General features: G+C 34.5%; 2 protein-coding genes across 2 annotated transcripts in view; one reads left to right on the plus strand and one right to left on the minus strand.

The window, feature by feature from the left end:
* Positions 1–5,483, plus strand: part of DOCK7 (dedicator of cytokinesis 7) — a 204,552-nt gene that overhangs the window by 58,202 nt on the left and 140,867 nt on the right. The window lies entirely within an intron of this gene.
* Positions 4,169–5,483, minus strand: part of ANGPTL3 (angiopoietin like 3) — a 12,880-nt gene continuing 11,565 nt past the window's right edge. Inside the window, exon 8 of the mRNA XM_045291783.1 lies at positions 4,169–4,283. The gene's annotated coding sequence lies outside the window, so the exon portion shown is untranslated. The remainder of the gene's footprint in view (positions 4,284–5,483) is intronic.

Here is a 5,483-nt window from a genome sequence, read left to right on the forward strand (position 1 = left end):
TCGCCACTGTCACCCCTGGTCCTGAGGGGTTCATCTGTCCTAGATTCCCTGTATTTCCAATTCCCATCTGTACCGCTGTGCATCCTCTGGTCTAAATTAATCCTTTTATGTAAGTAAATATGTAACTTTAGCTGTAAATTAATAATAAACAAGTGTTTGAGAATTTTCGATGTTTTCAAAAGCTTTAAATGTATTTAATAAAAACAAATTAAATTAAAATACTACCTTTTAAAAAGCATTAATTATTTTTTCTGATTAAACCCCTGAAAATTGGAAGCAAACTGTTAATATGAAACTATCAGTTTCAAAAGAGTTCTTTTTCCAAAATGTTTGCTTCAATCAAGTCTATTCCAAATCTTCATTTTTCATACAATTTTAATTCTTTCCTCATGGGATACTTTCTTCATTTTTCATACAATTTTAATTCTTTCCTCATGGAATACTTTGCAAAACACTCAGCTTTCTTAAAAAGATTTACTTGGCAAATGATTTATTAAAACCTATCTTTTAAAGCATTGTTGTTGTTAGGTGCCTTCAGAGTTGCTTCTGACTCATAGTGACTACACAACCCAATGAAACACAGGTGGTCTGTGCTGATCTCAGATTGTGGCCTTAAACATAATTGAGAATTCTCAAATCCTTGTTTTGCAATTTGTGATTAAGCTGCAACTAAAGCTAATAAACATTTACACATTTAAAAACCCAATCTTTTTCTTTTTCATACTTGGTTGTTAATGATTTCTTATATAGGATTGACTCAGGAGGGCCTCGGTTTTTAAACTACCCAGTAGGGTTTGTAGGGGCACACAGATAAGTAAATGGTAGCTTCTTACAATTAGGAAATGAACGACATAAGGCCAAACAAATAGGGTTTATTTATATTGAATGTTTGCTTTTCCAAGAGAATATTTACTGTTGTTAACAGAGTATAATAGAAAAATTACTAGCACAATTGTTAATTAAGCTTGTGAAATTAAAAAAAATCCTTGTTGAGAAAACCATCCTTTATGAAATACACAGAGCCTTTTGAAAGTTAGTTAATAGTGTGTGTAATGTCACTTGTGTTCCAAATTGTTACATGACCACCCCTGCTCATTTTAGCTGTAATAGATCAAGGTTCATCTAAATGAGCAAATACTTAGGTATACTGACATCAGTTTTAAGAGTTCTGTCACAAAGCACATGATATTCTTGGCAGTATTGTTATTTCTTGGGTTAGCTTTTACCCAACAATAGCCTCTAAGTTGTAATCACCTATTGAACTTTTGTATCTTTATTTTTTTTAATCCAGTTTTGGAATGATCTAACAATGTGGTGCCACTAAAAATGTAATAATGAATTTAGTGGGTCAAACCTCATGACTATTACCGAGAGGAACAAAGTGAAACAATATAATTGCTTTTGATTTGGACCATAACCTTTAGGATTATGTACCCATACATTTAATACTCCTTACTAAATCAATTATGTGTGTATTAATTTGAATATAATTTTAAACATTCTATTACAGAAAATTACTAAATATATAAAACTTTGGAAAGAATGGAATATTTAACCTTCGTCATTCTGGTATCATCTGCTTTCCATATTTTATTTATTTATCTCTTTATTTACTTTGATAGTATTTTAAGACAAAGCTTGGACAATGTCCCTTATAAAGCCTTTAGTGTGTATCTCTAACAGGTAAGGACTTTAAAAGTATTTGTGGTAGATGACCCCTTCAGGACCAGTGGTGAGAGTGGCGATACCTGGAGGGTGGAAGGAAGGTAGGGTAGAAAGGGGGAACTGATTACAAGGATCTACATTTAACCTCCTCCCTGGGAGATGGACAATAGAAAAGTGGGTGAAGGGAGATGTCGGACAGTGTAAGATATGACAAAATAATAGTAATTGATGAATTATGAAGGGTTCATGAGGGAGGAGGAAGTGGGGAGGGAGGGGGCAAAATGAGGAGCTGATATTAAGGGCTCAAGTAGAAAGCAAATGTTTTGAGAGTGATGATGGCAACAAATGTACACATGTGCTTGACAGAATGGATGTATGTATGGGTGGTGATAAGAGTTGTACGAGCCCCCAATAAAATGATTTAAAAAACAAACAAACAAAAATGTATTTGTGGCAATAGCATTTCAAATATTTTATTATCTCTTTATAATTTTATCATATATAACTTTTCTATTGAAGTACTTCCATAAGTTTATTGTGTACACTGGATTTATTTTCCCTCCAATTTTTTATCTACAGTTTGGTGAAAACAGACAGACATATGCTGTTTATATAATGACCTGAAAGCCATGTTTCTTAAACTAAGTTATTATATAATGGTAGGTCTCCTTTTGCAACGAGGGTGGTTGTTTTTACTATGGTACCCATTAGCAATTACATGAATTATGATCTTATGTTTTGAAGTAGTTGCTTTAAATTGATAAAATTATAGCATAAGAAATAAGTTAAATGAAAACATTGAATGAATAATACCAAAAAAGCATTGAACCAAGCTATGATATATGTATTTATTAATGAGTTAACATGATCTGGCTGCAGCATGAACAATATTCTGAGCTGTCTATAGCATCTACACAACCCTTCTTTTAGGTATATTATGGAAATGGCTATAGGAAAATATGTTTCATGCCTGTACAGTATAGCCTCGAGTACTATTAATACTACTATTTCTTTTCCTGTATTCATAATATAAAGAAATATAAATTTTCATTGACTGTCAGGAATAATTAAGGAAGTTTAAAAAAAAATTTTTCCCATTCAAATTTATGATCTCCTAATTTAGAGAGTATTGGTCTTTCACTTCTCATTAATTTCTCAAGCTATTGCCACAAATATTGCCATTTTTGGTTTTGCTAAAGATACACTACTTGGTCCTAGTTTAACTACAAACATTCTTGAATTGAGAGTTCTCCTCCTAAATATAACATAGCCATTTAGTCGTTTTTAGTTAGGGGTTTGTATCTGAAGTTGATGAAGTCTTATCTCATAGTCCTAGACAAATTAAAAATGAGCTCATTATTACCAAGTTGATTTCCAGAGACCCTATAGACAGGGTAGAGCTTCTGCTGTGAGTTTATGAGACTGTAAATCTATCCAGGAGTGGAAATCCTCATTTGAACTACTGATCCTGTGATTAGCAGCCCAGTGTTTAACTCACTGTGCCACCAGGGCTTTTTCATACTCCCAGGGGGAGGGTTATAATTTCAGAGATAGGAGCAAACTGTGAGGAAAGCAGTTTAGTACTCCTGTCCTGAGAATGAAGGGGTCTTGGGGGCTCAGTGGTTAAGCTCTTCGCGACTAACTTAAAGGTAAGTGGTGCTGTACAGGAGGAAGATGTCCAAGTTTGTGCTGTCTTGGAAGATCTATGAGGCATTTCTCCTCTGACCTCCAGGGCCACTCTGAGTTGGAATTGACTTGGCAATAGATTATGCTCAGAATTATTAACATAGCCATCCAGTTTCAGGTTGGAGGAAGTGTTTAAGGTACTTGGTTCCTAAATGAAAGGTTGGAAATTTGCTTTTCGCCCCAGAAATGCCTTGAAAGAAAGGCCTGGTAATCTACTTCAGAAAATCTACCCATTGAAAAGCCCAGGGAGCACTTTCACTGTTTGGAATTGATTCAAGGGGAACTGTGACTGAGAATTACAGTATTTTTCACAGGGAAGCATTTGTATAGATTCTTTACTCAGTCTAAGAGGAACTTGAAGAGTGGTACCCAAGATCCAGTTTTTAAAAGAATGTACATTTGTTTAGAACAGATAGCATTGAAATGTGGCATCTGACTTGATAAATTCAGAAACTCCGGGAAGTTGATTTGGCTTGGTGCTGGGAATTGTTACTGTCATTATATACTATTATTATTTCATGTACTGGGTATGGAAATTGATGCTGGATGGCTTATTTGAAGATAAAGCATTATAACTTTTATTTAAGATTGTAGTTCAAATAGTTGCAAATATTTTGTTGTGTTACATGTTCGTCAGGACAAGCTTATACATTTTGAACAACTTCATTTTTAAAATGAAATACTTGGTCTTATTTGTATTTTATGTTTTTAAAAACTGTTTGAAACATTTTATGAAGATTTATTATGAGAGATTGTTAATCCTACTTTCATGACCTTGAACTACACATTTCACTGCAATTGAGTAATTTTTTCCTAATTGGTTTGCCATGAAGATACTTTGGACTTTGATTAAAGGATCTGCAGTTTGGTCATCTTCTTTTCAGTTTTCACAACCACTATGTAGTACACATAGCCATGCAATTCTGTGGATGCTAGTAATGTGGAAAAAAACAAGGAAGTTTGGTCATTCTAAAACAAAATTCAATGTAAGAATACAAGTTTTGAGTAAATTTTATAAAGAAAGCTGATAGTAAGTACTTCATAAATACTGACAATTGAATACATTTTTGAGTAATAAGAGTAAATTGATTTATGAATTATGCTATTAAGAATGAAAGATTAGGAAAATAAGTTGATTCTAGGATGATAATGTGTTTGTAAATTAATAAAATAGTGATACTGAAATATGAAATGAGTATACTTTATACATTTTAACATACTGCTTCTGAATAAACTCTTGGTTTAGAAACTTTCCAGCAAGTAGCTTAACTTTGATGCTCTTAGATTTCCTCTTATAATTTTTCAAAGTTTTAATTTTACGATTTGCCAGAGTACTTTCTCACTTTTTTTTTCAATTGCTAAGTGAAATTTGAGTTGCATAGACTACAGTTGGGCAAGGAAGGAGCTAGTGTTTACATTTGAATCAATACAGGTATCAACGTGTGGGGAAGCATTCTAGGTGAGTGGAATGGCGTTAGCAAATACAGAATCCTCTACCATCGAGGTGGATTCTGCCTTCTAGTAACCCTGGAGGATCGAGTAGAACTCTAAATCTTTCCAAGAGCAGCCAGGCTCCTCTGTTCTGCAGGCCAGCTGGTGAATTTGAGCTGCCCGTCTTGCAGTTAAGCTAACAGTTAACCCTGGGGCCACCAGAGCTCGTTGAGGAAAGCATAGAGGGGATATTTAGTTTAGATCATTTGGGCTACAGCAGTGTATTTGTGTAAGGCAAATAGGACCAGATAATAGAAAACTTTGACTATTTGGGTTTTGTTCTGTGGGACTCAGCTCTTCTGCAGTTCTTAAGGATGGCATACCTGTGTATGGAATGTACAAATCAATCAGCTAATCATGACCCTCCTTACAAGAGCTTCACCTTTTAGCAGATTCTGGTGGGAAATAGAGTTTTATATGAAGAGTATTTATGGAGTAGAAAACAATTTTAATTCAATTGTAAGATTGAGATAAGAGTATAAAAGATGAGTCACTTAGGGTACAGTATAGCAACAATGAAGCTCACAATCTTCCTCTAGTTCTTGAACGCTTCCTCCCCCCAACTACCAGGACCCCAGTTTCGCCTTGCAGACCTGGTTAGACCAGATGATGCACAGCGGTACAGAGGGGAATTGGAAGCG

This window comes from Echinops telfairi, unplaced genomic scaffold (assembly GCF_000313985.2).
Source record: "Echinops telfairi isolate 266 unplaced genomic scaffold, ASM31398v2 ScPeMD7_443;HRSCAF=831, whole genome shotgun sequence".
In the NCBI taxonomy this organism is placed as follows: Eukaryota; Metazoa; Chordata; class Mammalia; order Afrosoricida; family Tenrecidae; genus Echinops; species Echinops telfairi.